Raw genomic sequence first — 26,752 nt, 5'->3', positions numbered from 1 at the left:
TGACTGCCCAGCAATCAGCTAAAGAGAAGGCAGAGCGAACCATTGCAAAGTGGTCTGTGAACAGCCAGGGAGATGCGATAAACATGGCAAAACACTCTCTTGACGAGGGTAAAATCAAATGCACATTTTTCTTTGAATTACCTGGCAAAGGCTAATTTCTGCCAACAAAAAGGTTTGAATGTTTTGGAAACAAAAAATCAGAATGTAAGGTGCCTTGATTTGATTTTTGTGCTTCACATTGCTCCAAATGAAAGAAGAATAAACGCAAAGGGAAGGAAGGGAGATAAAAGCAAAAGGGCAAACTGCAGCCTTCTTCCATGTAAATGAGTTATTCTTCTTAATGAGTACTGTTCCTGGAAGTAATTAGCTGAATATGGAATCTGAATGAATGAAAAATGCTAAATAAAATAAGAATTGACCCCAGTCCACGGCTGTTTATTGAAGTGAACCCAGTATGAACCTCTCTATGGCTGCAGCCTCACAAGCAAACTCAAATTAATAACTGGTTCAGCTCAGCTAATTCAAACCAAAAATGCAGTGCTTGTCTCAATTATCCAAGTGTTTCAGGAGAAAATTATTTTTTGTGTGTTTTCCACTTCATTTGTATATATAGCTTAAGATAATGTATTCAAAGTCACATCTTCTTTCTTTATATATTCTCCATAATTTTCATACAATCAGAGTAAATACTTGGGGAAACATTACCTGTCACTTATCTACACTTTATTATTTGTCACTTCTTTGCATTGAAAGGAAAACACTGCCTATGGTGTGTTTTTGGTTTTTCTTATAGCATTCATACACTCAATTCATTCATTCAAAATCATTTAGTAAACTCTTACTATGTGCTAGGCATCTGGATTGCTTTTAAGTGTAACAAATGTATAAGGTATGAATGTGGTGAGGCAATTTATCGATATAACTAACTTATGATTGTTCTCCCTATTTTTTTCTGTCCCGCTTTGCAAGGAGTAGCCAGATCCATAGTATTTCCTTGCCTTGGGGTTTTTGTTGGTCATGGGTAAAGTAGTAGCTGCTTCTTTCCCAAATTGAACCAGTACCAATTCCATGGGTTATAATCCCTAAGGGTGCACAGATATATAGTACATGTATCAGAAAGGTCCAATTAGGAGACGGAAACCACATAGTAATCTGAACAAGGACATTTAACATTAAGAATTATTAACTGTAACAATGGAATAACTATAAAAGAGAACAGAGAACTCTAAGGCAGGAGTCAGCAAACTTTTTCTGTTAAACTGCCAGATAGCAAATATTTTAGGCTTTGCAAACTATTCGATCTCTGTTCCAACCAGTATTCAATTCTGCTATGGCAGCATCAAAGCAGCCAGAGAGACAAAATAGAAATGAATGAGTGTGGCTGTGTTTTGATAAATCTTTATTTACAAAATCCAACAGCAGGTCGAAGTTGCTGACCCCTGTTCTAAAGAATACCTGAGGGCTAGGGAAGAGAACCTAAAAAAGGAAGAGCCTAGAAAGGGGGCTGGTTTCCTAAAGCTGGGATTCAGACCTCCCGCAGAAGGCGAATTTGGGGCCTATCAGACGGTGAAGTTTATTGCATTGCCCCAGCCAGAGCTGGTTCACAGTCCCTGGGCAAGCAGGAACAGCCTCCTGGGTGGGGCGCTGGGATCCCACTTAATGGCAGGACAGTGAGAGGCCTAGAGCACGTGGGGTCTGCATCAGGAGGGTTACAGTCAGCGAGGGGGTCACCAGGCTGAGACTGAGGCTATGAGTTTGCCGGGAGGCTGTGCTTGCTGGGTGCATAGATGGGACAGCAGCAATGCACAAGGAGCAAGAAGCAAAAACACTGACGGCACAGGGGAGCCAGAAGGACCAATTCCTTCCTCCAGTAATGTCCCTCCAGCGCCCCCTACTGACAAGTGTAGCATTGTACTTGCTGCGAAGCAGGAAATGAAAGGGTAGATTGAGGGCTGAGAGGTAATAAATTGATCATTGTCACAGAGCGTAAGAATTTTTAATAATACCAGACAAGTCCTACATTGGAACAGGGATGCATCTCAGGCCATAATTTCAGGTAGGCTTTCTACAGTTGTACACATTTTGGCTAATTCCCTCTTCCCCCATCCCTCCTGGACTGACAAGAAACTCGAACCTCATTGTAATCCAACCTCATGAGTTTATCCAATCTCTCTGAATTTGTGTCAAGCATCCAGAGACCAAAGTATTAGGAAGGGAGAAATCATCTGATCTTCCAGGTGTCTGTCCATATCGGTTTCCAGGGGAAATGTCCAGTATCTCTATCTGCTGAGACATTCAGCTCTGGTGGTACCTGCTTGATACTACCTTTGCCAAACCTCCGCTGCAGCCAGGTCTGGTTCCACATTTTGTTACAAATTTGAAGTTTTGGATCTATGCTTTAAATAAATGTAAACAAAGTTTATAGAATGAGATTCCTTTGCATAAATATATCTATTTTCATAGATATTTTTAAAAGTAAACACATGTTTCAGGAGACTGTGCACTCGGGGAAAATGGCAAGGCGAAATCTCATTCTGGAATCATTAGGGTGTTGGATTACCTGCTTCCAGGCCCAAAGTATGGCCTCTGCATGCCTTCCCTCTCCCCCTCTTCCACGGCCACAGCCCTCCCCCCGCAGCACACAACCAATAGGAGTACTGCCCTAACAGCTGCAGCAACATGCACGACTTTTCCTCTCCATTTAGCCCTCTACTCACAATGCCAGACTAGGTAAACTATGCTCCCCCTAGGACTAAATCCATATTGAGCATCAGACCAGAACCCCTAGAAACAAAGATCCAAGTTACCTGCTCATGGGAGAGCGGCAGCAAGCACTATATGAGGGCATGCTTTCTATGTGCCAGGCACTGTCCTAAGGGCTTTACATACACTAATTCATTTAACCCTCACAGCATCCCTATGAGGAAGAGACGATTACTATCCTTATGTAACAGATGAGCTAACTACTGAGGTGCAGAGAGGTTAGGCGACTTGCCCAAAGTAAGTGGCAGAGAGGCATGGAACTGAAGCATCTAGGCTTTAATAATCCTCATAGAAGATTCTTTTTTTCAGCTTTATCAGGGTATAATTGGCAGATAAAACTGTATATATTTAAAGTGCACAGTGCTTCACAGATGATTCTGATATTCAAATAGGATTGGAAGCCAATTATAAAAAACTATGTTTGAGCTATACATTTAATTTTATTACATGAACTTCTATTCCGTTCTAACAATATTATAGATTTAATTGATTTTTTTAGTTCTACGAAATCAGACAGATGGAAAAAAAAAATGCCCATTTGAGATATCACAAAAATCTTACCTTTAGTAACCATTTTGCTTCTAGGTTAAAAATAACAACTGTGATGGGTTTCTTCTTACTTCTTATGTTTGGTATCCCCTTAGGCCCCCATGCTATTCCATGGAGTTGCCTGAAGCAGAATATCTGGGAGGAGTTAGGACTAAAGTTGCTGTGGGCATTCTTGCAGCCAATGCCAATCAACAGCACTATTCCAGGTGCCATAAGAGGTGTCCTAGGATGCTGTACCAAATATATATGTATATATGGAGAAGATTATAATTTATCCCCCAAGAGTGAAATTCCTAATTTCTGCAATTTTCTACTGTCTAACTCCAAAAAATGAACAATAATTGTGTCACTGTTAATCAGTGGTTAATTTTTTAAAACATTAACTCAACACCATATTGCTTCAGATGTTAATGATGATTTTCTTTCTACTTCTAAACCAAATCGTTACAAATAATATATAACTAGCAGAGCTTCTAATAGTTCACAATGCCTAGTTAAAGATGTTATGAGTTTAAGGAATACTATAGATGCTTCAGAAGGAAATTTGGAATAGTTTTACTTTCCAAAGACGTATTTTTTCTCTAACAGAGGTATTCAGGGCAAAATAATCATAGACTGATTTTTTAAATGTGCATATTTTATCCTCAATTTTTTATCAAACTGCATCTGCATACAACCTCAAATCAAGCCACAAGCAAGTCTAACATGGTCACATCTTTGTGTCTACTACTTAAGATACACAGCCCAGAAGGGGACAAATATAAAATTGAAACTGTGATCAAACAGCATAATTAACAAAGTTGATATGCCCCAACCAGTAAACCATCCATAAATTAGTAAATGGTCAAAAGATCCTGTTTTTATGGGAACTGTAATACATGAAATAGATAATTGCGACCTGTTAATCAAGGTGACATCAGCCACATGATGGAATAGGGAGGTCTCCCACTCACATCCCTACTCAGCAACAAGAATTTGGCAACCATCCACAGACTAAAGTGCCTTTGTGGATGTATGGGATCCAGGCAGGAGACTGTGAAACTCTGGTGGAGCCCAAGACTACGGAGGGCCATCTGGAGAACGCAGGTCTGTGCCCAGGTGGTCCTGTCCTGGCTACAGACCCCTCTGGACTCTGTGACAACCCTATTCACCTGCACAATCCACCAAGGCACCCGAGAGGAGTCACATCCACCTATGCCTACCGACCTCAGCCCCAGCTGTGGACCCTGAAGTGGTACCTGACCTTGCTCCAGCCCCTCTTATCTGCCGGTCCTAACTGCCCAGGAAGCCAGACGGAGACATGCCCATCCGTGCCCCTGAGGCAAGTTCATTGACTTTGCTCTGACTGGATCTTGGAGCAACTCCATAACCCAACTCCACCCCTCAAAGCCATGGTCCAGAAGCAGTCCTGCCAGCCAGGGACCTGCAGGGAGACATGTTCAGCTGTACCCCTGAGGCAGGCCTACCAGCACTGGTCTGACTGCGGATCCTGAAGTGGCCCCGTGACACAGTACAAGCCCCTCTCAGCTGCAGCCCCGGGGCAGTCCAGTCTGCCCAGGAACCTGGTGGGAGACTCACAGGTCTGTGCCTCTGAAGGCAGGCCTACTGAGCACCATCAGCTGCAGATTCTGAAGTAGCCCTGTGACTCTGTTCTAGTCCTTCTCAGCTGCAGTCCGGGGCCAACCTTGCCCAACCAAGGACCTGCCCAGTGAACTGCCAGGAGCCCTCCTGCAGACCCACAGCGAGGCACACCCACCCCGGCAGCACGCCTGGGTGCACACAGATGCCTCAAATTTAATTTCTTCCAAAACTTTAGCTTCCTAGAATCTTTAATCCTCCACCAAGTCTCCCGACGAGAAGCCCAAATAGGCTCATTCACCTGTCTTTCTCATCGCCTTCCTATCCAGATGGGCACCAAATCTAAGTTATGGCTCAGAAATGACTCTTAAAGAATGTATTCTTTTTTGACCTCTGCTGCCACTGCTTTTCGATTCAAACCTGCACCAGGTCTCCCCAGAACTGTTGCAATCACCTCCTGATTTTTTTCCTCTTACATTTCCCACGTTGCTTCCAGAGAAATCTTTATTTAATTCTGGTTTTTTTTTTTTTTGAATTTAGAAAATAAAGCTGATCACTTCACTCTCAAATTGTTTTTAAGTTTTTGGTTTCTACCCCAAAACTCTTGTTTCCATCTGTTATTGAAGAAAGATTCCAACTTTTTGGTTTGGCAAAGCTCTTCACAATTTAGCCCACCAGACCTTTCAAACCATCTCTTCCTTTTACACTTGGAAATACATTGTTAAATTTTCAGATGTTAGCCACCATAAACCAAGAAATTTTAAAGGGGAATTTATTATGACAATGTGAGGTAGGATGAATTAAGGAAAAATTACTGGGTTAAAAGAAAAAAGCCTTCAGCCTGGTCCCAGTTTCACTATTAATTAACTACGATCTTGTGTAAAACTTTTAGCTTAATTCCTAAAATGATGGAGGAAAGGGAATTGGATTATTTAGGTTCTAAGATTTCTTTGTAAGTTTTATGACTAAACAGATACCTACGTCGCTTATGTGCAATCGTCCCTTGGGCTTTTATATTCTTCTTCTTTTTCTTTAATTAATATTTACTCTAAAATCAACTTACACCTAAATGTAAACATAAAATATAAAATAGTGCACAAAGGCAATACTCAGTAAGGTCATTCAACTAAAAATGGAAATTGTAAGTACACGATGTTTACAAAATCACATGTCATACTTAGTGAAAATGGTACTAATGCTCTTCAAGTTACAAAAAATTTGACATATGCTTTATTCATTCATTCATTCATTCATTCATATTTACTAAGCAATTGATTATTATGTTACAGAAACTATTCTAAGTGCTATATATGGTGGTACAACAGACATGGTTCCTGCCACTGTGGCGTTTATAACCTAATTGTGGTGACAATTAATGGAAATTATTTAAATATTGAAGTACAAACTTTGACGAAAGTTATAAAGAATCAAAGAGAGCTCTGAGAGAAATTTACGGGGTGAGGCTGGGGGATTAGTTCAGATCAGCTGGAGCTTAGACATAATAAATTACCATATGGAACCACCTTGCAACTGAGACCACCTTGGAAGAGGGAGTTCTTTGCTGGTGGTCCAGGTGCTCTCCAGGGACATGACTTTAGGCGGTTTACAGAATGCAAAGGAGAGACAGGCAGCTGAATGCTGCCTTGCCAATATCCCCTACCTACACCCTCCTCGACATCATACTTATGGTTTCCCTGACAGAAGATACCCTTCCACCACCTCCCACCAAATCATCAGTCTTGGTTATCCTGAGGCTTCAACTGCTCAGCCATTCTGCTTCTCTTCAGAAACACTGCAGACCTCTGATCTAGAGTACTGTATTCTAGACAAGGGCCACTCAGCTTTTTCTGTTGGGATTCCAGTCATAACAAAAGACAAATATCACTGACTTTTTAGATTCTGAAAAGAATAGAAGGTGGAGTCAGATCTTCAAGATGGCTATGATATCTATCCAATAGATTAAGAAGATAAACGAAAACACACTTTTGAAACTGTATAGTGCTGTATAACTGTTTGTCTTGTTTTTTCTCCTTCTCAAGTAATCTCAATAACCTTCTTCCTTCCTTCCTTCTCTTTCTTGCTCTCTCTCCCTCCCTCTCTCTCATCTCCCTTCCTTCCCTTCCTCCCTTCCTTCCTCTCCTTTTCCCCTCTATCTATCTCCCTTCCTTCTTTCATTCTTTTCTCCTTCAAGACTTTTTTTTTTAAGTTTCTACGATGTATCAGGTACTTTGCTAGTAAGCGAAGCACAAAGACAAATAAAAATGGTGAAAAGCATGGAATCTAGAATCAAACTACGTCCAAAACATATTGATCCATGCTAAGTGTTTAGCACAGTTCCCAGTACACTGTCAGTGCTCAAAAACATTCAGAATTTACAACAGTGGAATAAAAGTTGAAGTAATTAGCTTTACTTAGGGATATTGTGGACTTTGTCACAGAAAAGAGGTCCTTGGGATGGGTTTTGAGAGATAAAGAGGAGCAGCAATAACCTGGAGGTAGTGATATTGTGTTCTTGGATTAATAAATTGAATACATTTACTGAGCAGTACTATGTGGGGACCAGGCTGAGCACTGAAGATATAAAAATGAATACGAAGTTATTAAGGAAGTCTCGATAACGTTTTACGTATTATAATGATATAATTGTAATGCCGATAGGTGTGTATGTGTGTGGTATACTTATATACTTACCTTTTAGATCTACATACTATCTAGACACGTGGGATGTGCTTCAACATAACCTAGACTTTGAGGTGGCTGCGTGGGCATGAGTGTGTATAGCAGAAACAAGGCTGAACATGACTCGATAAGCTGGATAATTGGTACATGGGAGTCCTCCAAACTAATTTTCTGTGCTTTATACATGTTTTAAACTTTCCTCAATAATAACATTGTTTTTTTCTCCTTGGGAGATTTTTTGTATTTTTTCTTCCAGTTTTATTGAGATCTAAGTGACAGCACTGTATGTGTTTAAAGTGTACGACATGATGATTTGACTTCCATACCTCATGAAATGATACCACAGTAAATTTAGTGAACATCTGTCATCTCACATAGATACAAAATGAAAGAAAAAGAAAAAATATATTCTCCTTGTGATGAGAGCTCTCAGGATTACTCTCTTAACAACTTTCATGTATAACCTACAGCAGTGTTCATTATATTGCTCTTGTTGTCCCTTACATCCCTAGTACTTATTTATCTTACAACGGGAAGTTTGTACCTTTTGACTGCCTTCAATAATAACTTTTATAAAATGAATACGGGACAGTCAGTACCCCCTTTACAGTCAAGTATGCAACATAGACACTGGATACCAATACCTGCCTTGCAATGTTATGTTTGCATAAGACCATTTTTAAATACATTGGGGATGAGAACCCCACAATTAATAAAGGATATTGAGGTTCTGCATGACTCTGTATATGAATGCTTTTCTTATTCATCACACTAGCAGTTCCCTTGATAGAGAGCTTGGTATGCTTCCCTTTTTAGTGTGAAAGAAATGGGAGAAGCAGGTGGAGAGCTTGTAATAAAACACTAGGCACTTGCCTCATTCTGGTAATTATATAGCACTTCCACTGAAGCTTCTGGAATTCTAAAGTTCTTTCAAGAGATACATAATCTATCACTTTTCTGTACAGGGATTCGAAATTAGAGACACAAAAGTGAATTAGTCATTATGTTGCCGCTACATAATGAAATAGCTGATGTGCTATAACCTCAGCATTGCTTTCTCACAGTCTTTGTGATTTTACCTGCCTCCTGAATGTCTGCACTTAATACCTCTCTCCAGATGTCTTAATCTGCATTTGATTCCTGCTTGAATCTACTTTTCTCTTTTGCTCAGATTCCTAAGTTCTTTAGGCTCATTCATGTAGTTTCTCTATTCCTATAGTTGCTTGCCAAGACACCACATTTAATATCATTAAAATTGTCATTGCATTGTTACTATCTTTCTTTCCCAGATCATTAAATAGAGGCAAATGTGTGGGAGGGAACCATAAATAGTATTCCATTAATTAATCAACTAAAATATAAACTTTTTGAAAAGGCATAGCTATCTCTCTAGCTGATGATATAACCATTTATCTGAGTTTATTCATGTATTTACTTTTTATATCCCATCTCTCTTCAAAAGAGATATGAGTTAGGGTATATTTACCATACAGTTTATTAAAATACATAAAAAGACAGAATCAAGGCGATTAAAAGAAGCAGCAGTAAATATTAACAGGGGACAATTCAGTTGCTTTGATGATTAAGCATAAAATTTGAGTACCCTAAAGTTGCACATTGATGTTTCACAATCCTCTTTTCTTATCACTAGTTGAAAAAAGAACATTAATTTTTATACGTGAAGAGATTGAGATTTTTTACCTTTGCAGTTTACTACACTGGTATCCTAATTAAAATTAAACGCTGTTGCCAATTTAATTGTTGTATACTGAAATAGTTACGTAAAAAAATTCTGTCTCTTTATTTTGCACTATTAAATTCAATTGAGATAAAATATATATTGAGTAGCTTCTAGGTTCTAGACCGAAAATGATAAAAGGGGAAATTGTATGGTAATATTTGCTTTATAAATTCTATTCAATAAATAGAATTGCATTCTATTTATAAAATGTAATCAATATGATGAATTTATAATAAAAAGATGTATAAAATATTTATGGGAACCAAGATTAAAGGAGATAGTCATTGTTCCCTGTGCATGTAATTATGAGGAAGGCAAGCAAGGAGCCATTTTGGATGCCCCTGCCCCAGCAGATAAAGCAAGGCCCCAGACAGGGGGCCAGGGGAGACATCCACCCATCTCTCACTGAGAGTCCAGTCATCAAGCAGCAGAGACAGTCCACCCCCCACGCCCTGTACAAATCCCTTACTCAGCAACACTGCAATAGAATGGTTGCTGCTTTAACCACTAAGTTCTTTTATTCTAGGCGAGGGAGGGAGAATTGTTATGCAACAATGGATAACCAAGACACGGAACTAAATTCAGGTCACCATTCTTTCTGCCTAGATTTCTGTAAGATCTTCCCAAACACTCTCCCTGCCCTTTGTCGGTTTCCATTCTACTCTCGGCAAGACAGAGGAATCTTTCCAAACGTCTCTCTGATTACATAACTTCCTTGGTTAACAGCCTTCAGGGGGTCCGCAATGCTTTCAAAATGAACTCGAAATCTCTTCCCATGACTCTGAATCTTTTCAAGCGTTGTTCACTGTATCACCTTGCTCACGTCCCTATCCCCATCTCTGTGTCCTCCCTCAGTTGTCAGTCCATTCTGCCAAACATGCCACACACTTTCAACCTGTGAACACTCTCTTGCCTCTGCCTGTAATGTTCTTCTCCACTCACCTCAGATTCCCCACGTTTCCTTTAATCTGGTTAACTCCTACTTATTTTTCAGATTTCAGTTTAAATATCTTTTTCCAGATACTGCTTCCCCAGAGGTAACACCTGTAACACCCTATGTTGTGAACATCCCTAAAATCCTCAGGCACCTTGGATGCTCCTGAAATACCATCACCAATGAATTTAATCTTCAACTTGTCCCAATCCCATGGGTGAGACTAAATTCTGCTAGTGGCTAACACCCATAAGAGGAAGCATGCTCCAACCATTATGTCAACTTCTGCCATAATCTTGGTAAAAACCTCATAGAAGTCTAAAGAACCTGATTTCCAACCACGATGAAGAGTTTATCTACTATTTTGGGAGGATACTACTCAAAAATATTCAAGTTCATGCAGCAATCCTACAGGATGTATTATGCACTAGAAATTAGGGATAAGAGATGATTCTGAGTTGTCATGCAGAAAAGATGTCCAAAATCTGTGTCAAATAAGAAACTTTGGATACTTAGATAGCCATTCCATTCAAAGCTACCAGTGCCACCTCTTTATGTGAAGATGGTAGCTCATAATTTCTCCTCAAACCTACAGCTGCACATCACTGAGGAGGAAGAAATGGAGGCAGTGAGAACCTGCGATGGGAAAGGGTGATGATTGAAGCAGAGGGTATGGCAGATCACATGACTTTTAGCAGTCCTATGTACCTGACCTGGATTAAGGTATCAGGTCCAGTCTGGCCTAAAGCAACCTTAGGAAAAGACATGGACAGAATCAGGGAGAATCTCTGAGAAACGGCATCAGGTCATGATTTGTTTGGCTGGATATCTTTCCTATAGGGCTCCTATTGACAGAATCTCCATCTGCAACCCACCCCACTAAAAGGCCTAACTACTTTGATCTTGAGAAGTTAATCCTATACTTTTGTGATTATACTAAGACCTCAATGACTAAAACTACACAGTTGTCATGGTTAGTCTTTATTTTTCTTAGTCTTATGGCAAAGCTTATTTACATTTAGGTCTTTCTCTGGCTCTCCAAATGTTTCTTTTTTGCCCATAACTGATAGTCTTGTTCTCCTCTCCCCACCACTGACATTCCCTCCTGGACTATGTTCATCTCTCTTTAACCTTTTTTCCCCAGATAACATTCTCAGCTTTGACAACTTTACATGAAGTCCTGGGGCTCTCAAGGGAGTCTTGGACGCCACTCTGGAAGGGACTTCTTTAGGGATGTGGCCTCATGGTTTCTTGTTGTATTGCATTTTAGAACAAGATTACTTGCTGTGACACAGTGTGAGGCAAAAGAAGAAAATGCATCATAAATAAAGAATAAGACTGTTGGGAAACTTGCTATGCCAGTATAAATGAGGAGTATCCAATGAGAACAAATTTCTACACATTGCATTCAATTGTTTCAGAATTTCTGAAAAACGAATTTATTTTTCTAATTACTGTATTTCTTTGCAGTTGATGGGTCCTCAGCAGGGAGATAAACTGTATACATAAACATCTCTCTGCAATCATGTAGCAATCTGAATCATAAAATAATGTCATGCATTCTATTCTACTGTGTCATAGCAATCAACAGTAGCTAAATTTTCTTTGAACTTGCAAAAATATCAACTGATATATTAATAAGTAGGACCAGAATAGTTTTAAATGATGGTAGAAATTAACTTTCCAGTTGCTTATTCAATAGAAATAGTTACATTTAATACATTCATGGATCCCTAGTTTTATATTACATGCACATTCAGTAACACTAAATATTGCTCATCTACCATAAGTAAATATTCTATCAAATACTTTGAAGATTCCAGAGACATGTTAGACATGATCCCTACTTCAATGCCCTTAGTTCTTGATAAATTAACCTGTAAAAGACATTCTCAGGAAAGAAAAAAAGAAACTATAAGATTAATGCTAAAGGATAATCACAGATTACATATCTAATGGGCATGTCTGCAATTATACCCAGAAGAAAATAATTTGAGATTCATACCTTTAAAATTAAACGAATTAAATAACTATCATTTCTGCCATTCTATAAATATTTGTTGATTGCTTCCCATGTACTTGGTACAGAGTGAATATCAAGAAAAAGAGAAACAACAGCTAAGTTAGAGATTAACAGGTGGCGCCATGGGGAAGTCTCCCTGAGAAGACATTTACATGAGACCTCACAGGTGAGGAGGAGTTGTTAGGGAGATGGGAGAGAGGAAGAGAAAGACCAGTGTAGTTTGGAGAGAGCATCAGGGGAGACTAATACAGAGTTTCCTCAATGCCAAGTTGCTTTTGGTCCCTAACATGCACCACGTGTTCTCACCTTAATGCCTGAAAATTTCCCTTCCTTTTGCATACCTTTTATGCATCCTTTTATTGTACGTTCAGATGCCCCTTCCTCCAGGAAGACCTCTCCACTTCTCTCAGGCTGAGTTTCAGTGCCACTCCTTTCTCCCTGTGAGTACCTCTGTAATTCCGCATGGCCTATAAGATTGTCTCCTCTAATTAACTATGAGTGATGTAAGAATGGGAGCAGTGCTTGGAGTGGATTTGTACCCCAGGGGCCCAGCACAGCTCAATGACTGTGGCAGAAAATCCAGTTGACCCCCAATATCCATCTTTAATTCATTCACCAGTTCTATGCTAGACAGCCTCTCCTTTTTCCTTACGAATCGAATTGTGTTTTGTTCTGAACGGCAATTCCCACCTTAAACTTTTCATTTTAAATTGACAAAAAACATTGAACTAATTTTCCAGTCCCTTTTGTAGCTAGATGACATCATTCTGACGATAACATTAACAGAAGATTGCTAGGAATTTGAGAGAAGTTTTGCTTTCCTGATATTTGTGACATATTTTCTTCTTTTTTTTTTTCTCAACATCTTTATTAGAGTATAATTGCTTTACAAAGGTGTGTTAGTTTCTGCTTTATAACACAGTGAATCAGTTATACATATACATATGTCCCCATATCTCTTCCCTCTTGCGTCTCCTTCCCACCCACCTCCCTACCCCACCCCTCTAGGTGGTCACAAAGCACTGAGCTGATCTCCCTGTGCTATACGGCTGCTTCCCACTAGCTACCTATTTTACGTTTGGTAGTGTATATATGTCCATGCCACTCTCTCACTTTGTCCCAGCTTACCTTCCCCCGCCCCGTATCCTCAAGTCCATTCTCTAGTAGGTCTGCATCTTTATTCACGTCTTGTCCCTAGGTTCTTCATGACCATTTTTTTTCTTTCTTTTTAGATTCCATATAAATGTGTTAGCATACGGTATTTGTTTTTCTCTTTCTGACTTACTTCACTCTGTATGACAGACTCTATGCCCACCCACCTCACTACAAATAACTCAATTTCGTTCCTTTTTATGGCTGAGTAATATTCCATTGTATATATGTGCCACATCTTCTTTATCCATTCATCAGTTGAGGGACACTTAGGTTGCTCCCATGTCCTGGCTATTGTAAATAGAGCTTCAATGAATATTTGGGTACATGACTCTTTTTGAATTATGGTTTTCTCAGGGTATATGCCCAGTAGTGGGATTGCTGGGTCGAATGGTAGTTCTATTTTTAGTTTTTTAAGGAACCTCCATACTGTTCTCCATAGTGGCTGTATCAATTTACATTCCCACCAACAGTGCAAGAGGGTTCCCTTTTCTCCATACTCTCTCCAGCATTTATTGTTTGTAGATTTTTTGATGATGGCCATTCTGACTGGTGTGAGATGATATCTCACTGTAGTTTTGATTTCCATTTCTCTAATGATTAATGATGTTCAGCATTCTTTCATGTGTTTGTTGGCAATCTGTATATCTTCTTTGGAGAAATGTCTATTTAGGTCTTCTGCCCATTTTTGGATTGGGTTGTTTGTTTTTTTGATATTGAGCTGCATGAGCCGCTTGTAAATTTTGCAGATTAATCCTTTGTCAGTTGTTCATTTGCAAATATTTTCTCCTATTCTGAGGGTTGTCTTTTCGTTTTGTTTATGGTTTCCTTTGCTGTGCAAAAGCTTTGAAGTTTCATTTGGTCCCATTTGTTTATTTTTCTTTTTCTTTTCATTTCTCTAGTAGGTGGGTCAAAAAGGATCTTGCTGTGATTTATGTCATAGAGTGTTCTGCCTATGTTTTCCTCTAAGAGTTTGATAGTGTCTGGCCTTACATTTAGGACTTTAATCCATTTTGAGTTTACTTTTGTGTATGGTGTCAGCGAGTGTTCTAATTTCATTCTTTTACATGTAGCTGTCCAGTTTTCCCAGCACTACTTATTGAAGAGGCTGTGTTTTCTCCACTGTATATTCTTGCCTCCTTTATCAAAGATAAGGTGACCATATGTGTGTGGGTTTATCTCCGTGCTTTCTATCCTGTTCCATTGATCTGTATTTCTGTTTTTGTGCCAGTACCATACTGTCTTGACTACTGTAGCTTTGTAGTATAGTCTGAAGTCAGGGAGTCTCATTCCTCCAGCTCCGTTTTTCTTTCTCAAGATTGCTTTGGCTATTCGGGGTCTTTTGTGTTTCCATACAAATTGTGAAATTTTTTGTTCTAGTTCTGTGAAAAATGCCAGTGGTAGTTTGATAGGGATTGCATTGAATCTGTAGATTGCTTTGGGTAGTAGAGTCATTTTCACAATGTTGATTCTTCCAATCCAAGAACATGGTATATCTCTCCATCTATTTGTATCATCTTTTATTTCTTTCATCAGTGTCTTATAATTTTCTGCATACAGGTCTTTTGTCTCCTTAGGTAGGTTTATTCCTAGATATTTTAACCTTTTTGTTGCAATGGTAAATGCGAGTTTTTTCTTAATTTCACTTTCAGATTTTCATCATTTGTGTATAGGAATGCAAGAGATTTCTGTGCATTAATTTTGTATCCTGCTACTTTACCAAATTCATTGATTAGCTCTAGGAGTTTTCTGGTAGCATCTTCAGGATTCTCTATGTATAGTATCATGTCATCTGCAAACAGTGACAGTTTTACTTCTTTTCCAATTTCGATACCTTTTATTTCTTTTTCTTCTCTGATTGCTGTGGCCAAAACTTCCAAAACTATGTTGAATAATAGCGATGAGAGTGGGCAACCTTGTCTTGTTCCTGATCTTAGAGGAAATGGTTTCAGTTTTTCACCATTGAGGACGATGTTGGTTGTGGGTTTGTCATATATGGCCTTTATTATGTTGAGGTAAGTTCCCTCTATGCCTACTTTCTGGAGGGTTTTTATCATAAATCGGTGTTGAATTTTGTTGAAAGCTTTCTCTGCATCTATTGCGATAATCATATGGTTTTTCTCTTTCAATTTGTTAATATGGTGTATCACATGGATTGATTTGCGTATATTGAAGAATCCTTGCATTCCTGGGATAAACCCCACTTGATCATGGTGTATGAGCCTTTTAATGTGCTGTTGGATTCTGTGTGCTAGTATTTTGTTGAGGATTTTTGCATCTATGTTCATCAGTGATATTGGCCTGTAGTTTTCTTTCTTTCTGACCTCTTTGTCTGGTTTTGGTATCAGGGTGATGGTGGCCTCGTAGAATGAATTTGGGAGTGTTCCTCCCTCTGCTATATTTTGGAAGATTTTGAGAAGGATAGGTGTTAGCTCTTCTCTAAATGTTTGATAGAATTCACCTGTGAAGCCATCTGGTCCTGGGCTTTTGTTTGTTAGAAGATTTTTAATCACCGTGTCAATTTCAGTGCTTGTGATTGGTCTGTTCATATTTCTATTTTCTATTTCTTCCTGGTTAAGTCTCAGAAGGTTGTACATTTCTAAGAATTTGTCCATTTCTTCCAGGTTGTCCATTTTATTGGCATATAGTTGCTTGTAGTAATCTCTCATGATCCTTTGTATTTCTGCAGCGTCAGTTGTTACTTCTCCTTTTTCATTTCTAATTTTATTGATTTGAGTCTTCTCCCTTTTGTTCTTGATGAGTCTGGCTAATGGTTTATCAATTTTGTTTATCTTCTCAAAAATCCAGCTTTTAGTTTTATTGATCTTTGCTATAGTTTCCTTCATTTCTTTTTCATTTATTTCTGATCTGATCTTTATGATTTCTTTGCTTCTGCTAACTGCGGATTTTTTGTTCTTCTTTCTCTAATTGCTTTAGGTGTAAGGTTAGGTTGTTTATTTGAGATGTTTCTTGTTTCTAAAGGTAGGATTGTATCACTATAAACTTCCCTCTTAGAACTGCTTTTGCTGCATCCCATAGGTTTTGGGTTGTCGTGTTTTCATTGTCAATTGTTTCTAGGTATTTTTAAACTTCTTCTTTGATTTCTTCGGTGATCTCTTGGTTTTTAGGTAATGTATTGTTTCCTCCATGTGTTTGTATTTTTTACAGATTTTTCCTGTAATTGACATCTAGTCTCATAGCATTGTGGTCAGAAAAGATACTTGATACAATTTCAATTTTCTTAAATTTACCAAGGCTTGATTTGTGACCCAAGATATGATCTATCCTGGAGAATGTTCCATGAGCACTTGAGAAGAATGTGTATTCTGTTGTTTTTGGAGGGAATGTCCTATAAATATCAAATTAAGTCCATCTTGTTTAATGTATCATTTAAAGCTTTTGTTTCCTTATTTACTTTCATTTTGGATAATCTTTCCATTGGTGAAAGTGGGGTGTTAAAGTCCCCTACTATGATTGTGTTACTGTCTATTTCCCCTTTTTTGGCTGTTAGTATTTGCCTTGTGTATTGAGGTGCTACTATGTTGGGTGCATAAATGTTTACAATTGTTATATCTTCTTCTTGGATTGACCCCTTGATCATTATGTAGTGTCCGTCTTTGTCTCTTGTAATAGTCTTTATTTTAAAGTCTATTTTGTCTGATATGAGAATTGCTACTCCAGCTTTCTTTTGATTTCCATTTGCACGGAATATCGTTTTTCGATCCCCTCACTTTCAGTCTCTATGTGTCCCTAGGTCTGAAGTGAGTCTCTTGTAGACAGCATATATACAGGTCTTGTTTTTGTATCCAATCAGCCAGTCTACGTCTTTTGTTGGAGCATTTAATCCATTTCCATTTAAGGTAATTATTGATATGTATGTTCCTATTACCATTTTCTTAATTCTTTTCGGTTTGTTATTGTAGGTCTTTTCCTTCTCTTGTGTTTCCTGCCTAGAGAAGTTCCTTTAGCATTTGTTGTAAAGCTGGTTTGGTGGTGCTGAATTCTCTTAGTTTTTGCTTGTCTGTACAGGTTTTAATTTCTCTGTCAAATCTGAATGAGACCCTTGCTGGGTAGAGTAATCTTGGTTGTAGGTTTTCGTCCTTCATCACTTTAAATATGTCCTGCCACTCCCTTCTTGCTTGCAGAGTTTCTGCTGAAAGATCAGCTGTTAACTTTATGGGGATTCCCTTGTGTGTTACTTTTTGTTTTTCCCTTGCTGCTTTTAATATTTTTTCTTTGTATTTAATTTTTGATAGTTTTATTAATATGTGTCTTGGTGTGGTTCTCCTTGGATTTATCCTGTAAGGAACTCTCTGTGCTTCCTGGACTTGATTAACTATTTCCTTTCCCATATTAGGGAAGTTTTCAACTATAATCTCTTCAAATATTTTCTCAGTCCCTTTCTCTTTCTCTTCTTCTTCTGGGAACCCTATAATTCGAATGTTGGTGCGTTTAATGTTGTCCCAGAGGTCTCTGAGACTGTCCTCAATTCTTTTCATTCTTTTTTCTTTATTCTGCTCTGCAGTAGTTATTTCCACTATTTTATCTTCCAGGTCAGTTATCCGTTCTTCTGCCTCAGTTATTCTGCTATTGATCCATTCTAGAGAATTTTTAATTTCATTTATTGTGTTGTTCATCACTGTTTGTTTGCTCTTTAGTTCTTCTAGGTCCTTGTTAAACATTTCTTGTATTTTCTCCATTCTATTTCCAAGATTTTGGATCATCTTTACCATCATTATTCTGAATTCTTTTTCAGGTAGGCTGCCTATTTCCTCTTCATTTGTTAGGTCCGGTGGGTTTTTGCCTTGCTCCTTCATCTGCTGTGTGTTTCTCTGTCTTCTCATCTTGCTTAACTTACTGTGTTTGGGGTCTCCTTTTCGCAGGCTGCAGGTTTGTAGCTCCCGTTGTTTTTGGTGTCTGTCCCCAGTGGCTAAGGTTGGTTCAGTGGGTTGTGTAGGCTTCCTGGTGGAGGGGACTAGTGCCTGTGTTCCAGTGGATGAGGTTGGATCTTGTCTTTCTGGTGGGCAGGTCCTCGTCTGGTGGTGTGTTTTGCGGTGTCTGTGACCTTATTATGATTTTCGACAGCCTCTCTGCTAATGGATGGGGTTGTATTCCTGTCTTACTGGTTGTTTGGCATAGGGTGTTCAGCACTGTAGCTTGCTGGTCATTGAGTGGAGCTGGGTCTTGGCGTTGAGATGGAGATCTCTGGGAGATTTTCGCCGTTTGATATTACGTAGAGCTGGGAGGTCTCTTGTGGACCAGTGTCCTGAACTTGGCTCTCTCACCTCAGAGGCACAGCCCTGATGCCTGCCTGGAGCACCAAGAGCCTGTCATCCACACGACTGGCACAAGGTGGCCATCCCTGGTTTCACATCAACATGATCTCAGGCACAAACCTCCTTGTTTTTCCATTTTGTCTTTAAGTTACTTGTTGAAATAACTGGCCCGCGGTCCCCAGGACTGTCGTGGCTTCGGCTGCTGGGGCCCCTCCAGAGCCGGCAGCCTCAGTGAGGCCGCCCTCCCCTCGGGCTCCGGGGAAATTCAGTGACGGTGGAGGGAAGAGACCCTGAGCCAGGACTTCCAGCTCTGCAGAAACGTGGGCTCCATTCTTACTTTTTCTTCTTTATGACTTCCTTCTTTTATCCTAGAATAATCCATGAGGCTAAATTATAAGAGGGAGAGCCATACACTCAAGATGAAGGAGGAGAAATCCAGGAGTCTGAGCCCTTGATTATTTCCTAGATCAGCCACAGAAGCCTGATCTTTTTTACATGAGAAAAATAAACACCAGCATTTATAGTTGGGCTTCTGTTATATGCATCTGAATGCAACCTTTCCTGATAAACTGTCTAATAGCACAGAGACCATGGACAGACTGCTACAGTCACACACTGGCTCTACAATTTAGCTAAATAACCTTTGACAAGTTATTAGCTCCTCCAAGCCTCAGTTTCCTCATCTGTAAAATAGGGCAGTAACAATAACTAGTTCAAAATGTTGGTGTTTAAGAACTGAATAAGATGATGTAAGCCAAGATTTTAGCACATTGTCTGGCAAATAATAAATACTTAACAAGTTAGCTAGTATTAGTATTAGTATTATTAAAAATATGCTTGTTGAAAGAGTAAACAAATAAGCAAATTTTCCCCAGACTGTCTAATGAAGTTATCACATTTAGGAAAGAAATTAAACAAATGCATAACTATACACGTTCCAAAATCAACAGATGATTAAATGAGTGTTAAGATTTTTCCCAGCACTGTTTAAATACATTTTTATTTTAGAACAGTTTTAGGTTTTTACAGAAAAAAAATTGGAAAGGCAGTAGAGAGATTTCCTATATACCCCAAACCCAGTTTCTCCTATTATTAACTTTTTACATTAGTGTGATCTATTTGTCACAATTAACGAAGCGATATTGATATATTATTATTAAAGTCCATAGTTTATTCAGATTTCCTTAGTTTTTACCTAATGTCCTTTTCTGTCCCAGGATCCCATCTAGGATAACACTTATGTTTTGTCTTTATGTCTCCTTAGGCTCCTCTTGGCTGTGACAGTTTTTCAGACTTTCCTTATTTTTGATGACCTTGGCAGTTTTGAGGAACACTAGTCAGGTATTTGTAAAATGTCCCTCAACTGGGATTTTTCTGATGTACTTCCCATGATTATACAGGGGTAACATGCTTTTCAGAAGAGAAACACTGAGGTAACATGCCATTTTCCTCATATCATATCAATGGCACATACATGACATCACTGTGGCTGTTGACCTTGATCACCTGTCCGAGGCGGTATCTATGAGCTTCCTCCACTGCAAAGCTACTCGTTCTCCCTCCCTTTCCATTTTGTGCTCTTTGGAAGGAATTCACTAAATGCAGCCACACTTGAGTAGGGTTATGTTCCATCTCCATCAATTGCCCCCGAAAGTGGGCAACTTGAATTTATTGTGCTCGTGAAAAATGTCATACAATGAATATAATCACTAAAGTTCCATTCCCTTCATCAAGACTATGGGAGAAAAGTGAACAACCAAGAAAGGAAAAAGTGGATCATCAATAAGTGTTGTTGACTGACTAACCAAATGACCAAGGATCCAAACTGAGATAACTGGAAGTTACTGGTTGGTTCAACAAAGAATTCAGAACAAATAATGAGCTGGAATTTTTTTTTCTTTCTTTTTTTTAGTCTCCCAAAGATGACCTCATCAAAGTCAGAAACAGTCACTGTATTTGAATCTTATGCATCATATCACCAAATGATTTCTAGGGCAGCAAAGCCCGTGAGTTAGGACTTTGATCTCTGCCACTGAACACACATATTCAAATCCAAGGTCCCCCTCTTTTTGGTTCAGTATTTCATCTCTAATAAAATAGCAGCACCTACTTCCTGGGAAAGCTGTGAGGATTGAATACGTGAACACTTGGAAAGCTCTTAGCATACTTCCCAGGACCCCGTAATTACTATAAAACATTCAGTTTTCACCATTTCTGCACATAATTATAATATTTTTGTATTTTTTATTACAAAAATTAAAATTCAAAATGTCCAGGAGGGGATAATAGCTTAACCACATGCCGTTTTTGAAAAGCAGTTAATTAGAAGTGAAAATATATTTTGAAGAATGACAAATATCTTAAAAGAAAGTAGTCTACTGTTTTTCCTGTGGGAACAGCTTATTTTGACTTTGAGTATAGCTGGCATAATTTGCATCTGAACTCTTTCTTTTCTAATTAGTTTTCCTCTTGAGCTATTTCATCCCTTTCTTTCTGCAGAACTTTCCTAATGGATCTCCATTGATTAAGATCTTTATATATGACAGAGTGGTATATTCACTGGTACACTCTCTATTCAGTTCAAAGTGTCACTTTTCCCACTTTGTACCTAAAGTATTCCAAATTCAATTGCCTGAGAGTTACTCCCAAATAGTAGATAACGGTGTGGGTAGAGACCTTTGCCATTTAGGAACACTATAACACTAGGGCAAGCCAAAGGTTTCTTTCTTCTAAAGGCAACATTCTCGTGGAGTCAGATTGGGGTTTAAATATTTATCAATCTCTCCCACTTAGAATTTCAAATTTGGGTTCAGCCTCATCGCGAGTCATGAAAAGTTATAACTTTCTGGGCTAAGGCTCAGATACTGAGGCATCTTAAGGAATTCTAACACCAGATGCTAAAAAAAAAAATAATAATAGGTCACTGTTTCTGACCGAGCACTAGTTGGAAGGCCCAGAGGGAAAATTTGACAGGAATGTATGCCTTTTCCAAGGATCCTGTAGCCAGCTAGGGATATAGCTGACTCATCAAATGTATCAGAACTCAGACATCCCGATATTAAAGGCCTCCTCCTGAAGCCCTATGTACCAAAGGCCTTTTATGGACATGCACTGGGCCAAAGAAGAGTATTTACTGCTTCATGTCTAGGTTATAATCATTTCAGTGACTCCAATAATGAGGGAAACTAAAGAAAAGAGGGTATCAATAGGTCACCTCTTTCCATTTGCAATCTTTTCAATTTGACTCTCAGCTACCTGCCAGGTGACACGAAGATTTACTAATATTATAGAGGCCCCAAAACGTGTGAGAAGGAAACTAACTACAAAGCATGCCTGACCTCCTGTGCACTGACCTCCACACACGGCACGTTTTTCTGCACCCAGAGCAGAGCTTTAAGGCCTCCCCCCAGCAACTAAATCTAGGATTTGGAGACTCTAAGCCTAACTTCATTTGAAAACAATCTATAAAAGAATCTATTAGCTCATTTTTTAGGTTAAAAGTGGGTCAACCTTATAAGTATTGTCATGAACACAATTAAAGGCAAATAAAAATGTAAGGAGAAATTAATATTGATGTGTAGGAGGTTTCAGCATTCATTATTCTTAGGTCATGGGGAAGAATTTTTTTTAGGTTATGCCTCACAGAAAAAGCTTTTCTCTTCCCAACACAAAAGCCACATTTGTAAACTCTTTCTGTCATTGAGACACAATTCACATTTAGACACAGGCACACCACGTCCAAACACATACCCATGTATATGCACATACACGCACACACACACACCCCCCTGCAGTTCACAAGATTTATCATACCTCATTTCTGCATAAGAACTTGAGCTAGTTTCCAGAATATATTAGAAACATGAAAACATGCTTTAAAAATAAACTTAATGAAGACTCCATGGAAAATCTGAACTTTGAACAAATGCAGTGAGAGGTCCTGAGAATCTTCTACAATATTTATTAAAACCTTGCCCAGGGAAACAACCGCTGCATGCAGACCTTGTGGGAGCATGAATGATAGGGAAGACAGAAAAGCAGACAAGGAAACACCAGCCACACTGATGGTGAAAAAAGAGAATACAGACCAAAGCAGGGATATTTTTTTCCTTTGGTTAGTCCTGCTTAATGGTCTCACCAATTCCTTTTTGAGAAGTTATTAGGAGTTACAACATGATCTACACTGAATGCATTTTATAAGTTATTGCACGGGTTTTATAAGATAAAGAATAAATAAAGTTCTATTGAAGATAGATACAGAGGTCAGGCAACTCCAATCAATCATTTCCATCAAGATTCTAGTGGTTGAAAAAGATATGTTGCTATTAGGGTATACAGTATGTTAAGATTACTTATATATCAGAATAAACAAGATGTTACTAACCCATCTTCCTCATCACAAAGATAATTGGGCATAATTGAGTACTTTTATAAAAATGGCAGCAACCTTTAGTGTTGTGTGTTTATTTCCTATAGATTATAGAAGGCCAAGTGAGAAAATGGAATAGAATTTGCATGATCAGTTTCGCTATTAGGAGATCTGGCTTTTACAGCCCTTCATGTGTATAGGAGAATGGTGATAGAGAAAAGATAGACACACTTTTCACTTGTCAAGTTGACTCCCTTAAACCCAGGTGAGTTTTTCCACCCCAGGCAGAGCAGACAGGAGGGGGCATTGCAGCCCTGTAGAATACACTATGGAATTTTTTTTTTTTTTTAATTTAGATGCACTGAGCTATCACCAATTGCAAATTTGAGAGGGTCTGTGGTTTAACTCCAGCCATAACAAAAATATGAAACTCCATATGCTACAGAATGAATTTAGTGAAAGCAGAAGTGATTCAAGAGCTACAACCAAGGCACCTTTTCTTAAAGGATTTAAGACCACAGCCAACAGACCTTTGGTGACTTAAATTTGATTTGGAGGTATACAAACTCCATCCTTTCTGCGTATTTGGTACCAGTGCTCACTCCTCCTCTGAAAGGTGAAAGCACAGTTTCTGCCTCGGGCAATTTGAAACCATAATGATTTCATTTTATTCTTCTTGGATATTATTCATTGGGGTGAGAGTCGCAGGCGAGGAGAACAAGAGTAAAATATCCTGAGACAGGCGGTTTCAATGATATGGTTCCAACAACGAACATTCCAGAGATCTCACGGCAAGTCCTGTTATTGGGATACTTCCTGCCCGATACAAAGTCTGGAAAGTCAATATACGCACCGAAACTATTGGCTGGGAAACTCAACCGAAGTTTCCTCCATCTCTCTGACCTTCGGTTGAGCAGTTTAATCAAACGTATCAGAACAGACAGCTGCAGTTCCCTTTTCATTCTGAAAATAATGAGCCCAGAGTCTGTGAGTTTCTCCAACAGACAAGACACCTCCTTCCTTGACGGACATGCCCGTCCAGCTGCTTTTAACAATTTGAAATTGATTGGCCCTGCAGCCTTTGAGGCTTAACATTATGAGAGGTGCACAACTTGCAAGCTCATGGTATTTCATTTCAGTGTTTTGCACTGCTCTTCATCTAACCATCCAGGAAATGTAAACAGGACACTGCTTCACACTCCTGAGAGCTCGTAATGTTCACCTATTTGCATGACACTCGCTGAATAGCCTAATTAATTACCTGTGGGTGGCAGATTACATGCGGTCACATTAGTCGTTAAGTACATACGCATTGCCTGTGTTGATATATACTCTGAAAAATGTGATTTTTTGGAGGTGGAGGTTAAGGTGGCTGTCTTGCTCTTCAACATTTGGATGTTTTGTATTTACGTTTCATTTGACTGATAAAATTTCAAACTTTCTAATAGCAAAAGTAAACATAAAACGTGGTACCTGAAGAACAATTTAAATCAGAGCCATGTGTTAATTGTCACAAATTTCTGAAAGGCAAATGGTATTATTAGGTTAGAATTTTTCAAAGGCAGTTTCAGGATCCATGTTCATCATTCAGACTTCTGAAATCATCAGTGGTTCTGGCATGGCTACCTGCCAAGGGATATTCTTTGTTCATTATCAGTTCTTTAGACAAGGTTTCCTAAGGGCTGCCTATGACCCGAGAATATTTATTATGGGGTTTCAGTTCATGAAGTGTCATTATAATGCCCAGTTTCTCTTACTACCTTATATTTATTTCTAATTCCAGCTCAAAGATTAACTGGTTAAATGTTTTTACACTCACCACCCCCCCAAATAGATTCTTTAGTATTAGATTTCATAGGCAGGGAACCCATTAAACCTTTGGGGCACAAATGCACAAAGAAACAAGCAAAAGACCATCAAACCTTCCCCCAGCCCCAGATCCCTGCTAATAATTTTATAATAAGGGCATATGTGCTTCAGACGACAGGAGTCTCGTGGATGAAAAGGCTTCATAGATAGAATGCTGCCCTGATTCTGATAATTAGGCAAAGAGAGAGACCACAGCTATACTAGCATAAATGACTCTGATGAGAATTATGAAAAATCTTTTTGTAAAAAAAATCTTCCAATTGCACATGCATTTCTGAATTTTTAGAAAGGTTAGAGCTATATGAGATTTGGAATCAAAACCTGATGTGACCTACATAAAAGAAAGGCTGATTCCCTAATTAAACCAAGCTGTGGCTGCAGGCTTTGCAAAGAGCTGCCAAAAAATCATCCAATCAATCTTTCGACTATCCTCCAGGAATGTGGCACGGAGGGTGGAGAGGCGAAAGACGGCTGCGAGGATGCGGAGGCCGGGGAATGTTCTTCTTATACACGCTCCATGCTAAGGTCCTGCTTTCCCAGCACAGAAGCCAGAGGATGGAAAGGATCACGTGGAGGTGGAGGCTGGGAAGCAAGGGGACCGGCAGGGGTCGAGGAGAAAAACAGACTAAATGTTTTAACAGCTGCCCTTTTTTTCTTCACCTATTTTGCCCAAGGATCTGATTTCCTTCTGAAGGGGTGGGCTTTCTAGGGGCCCAGGGCTCTGCTCAGCAGGGGCTGTTTACTCTGAGAAACAGAGTCTTTCCCCCTCTGTAAGTGCTTGCTTTCAAGGAGAGGGGAGGGGTGGTGAGAAGAAAATGGAATATTTTACAGAGTTCATATGGAAGCAAAACCAGTCAGAGAAAATTCAGTTCATCTGAATTTAAGTAGACACTGGCAACAAATGAAGAAAAAAAAAATCTCACATTCTTCCTGTTGAAGTTTTGACAGGAAAATTGTTCTTTAGGAAAGATGGAATGTCATTCCCATGTAACTTCCTCTTTCTTTTCAGTTCCTCGATGATGCAGAAGGCACGTTAATTGAGAAGGATTAGAAAAATAATTCAGCAGCTAAAATTGGAGGCAAATAACTTGCAGAGAAGCAATAAAACAAATGGTAAGGGTGCTTCCTGTGAGCCAAACATTCAGGGCTGCCAATATCAGATAAAGGGCAAATTCTACGTGAAAAAAGCAGTTATTTATTTTCTTTGCAGAACCTTCTTTAATCTAGCATTTTGGTCTCACAATAGAGTATTTCACCACACAAAACATTTCATGATAGATGTTGTCTCTCTCTGACTTACTGCCCAATGATCATCCCATTGAAACACGGATGGGCCTCAGTAACACATATGTTGATTTATTCCGCGAGACCCATAAATTCTCCTTTTGAGGAAGTGAAGCCACCAAATGTAAATCTTAATTGCAGCCAAGTCTCAGTTATTCAAGCAAATGTTGGAAGGCCAGACGAAAGTTACTCCAAACTGCACATACTTGTCAGACTTTATTTCAGCTTGTATTCGCGACCTGCATTTCTGCACCACCCCAGCTCACCCCCTCCAGGCCCAGGCCAGGCTGCTGCATTTCTGTTTCATGTTCACACTTTGTCTTTTCTCCATTTACCTCTCAGCCCCTCCTCTTGAGCTTCTAAGCTTCTGTCCTGTGTGAGTATTCCCTCTCTAGGCTCACTTTTGCAAAGAAGGCGTCTCTTCATCATCATCCTCCCACTACCAGCTCTAACACATCGCAGCTTCCCTTATATTCCACATCACACACACTTAGGCCTGATTTCTTTCTCTCTTGAATTGTCCTGTATTTGGTTT

The sequence above is a fragment of the Eschrichtius robustus genome, chromosome 13 (assembly GCF_028021215.1).
Source record: "Eschrichtius robustus isolate mEscRob2 chromosome 13, mEscRob2.pri, whole genome shotgun sequence".
Lineage (NCBI taxonomy): Eukaryota > Metazoa > Chordata > Mammalia > Artiodactyla > Eschrichtiidae > Eschrichtius > Eschrichtius robustus.
Note: the sequence above shows the minus strand (reverse complement) of the source record.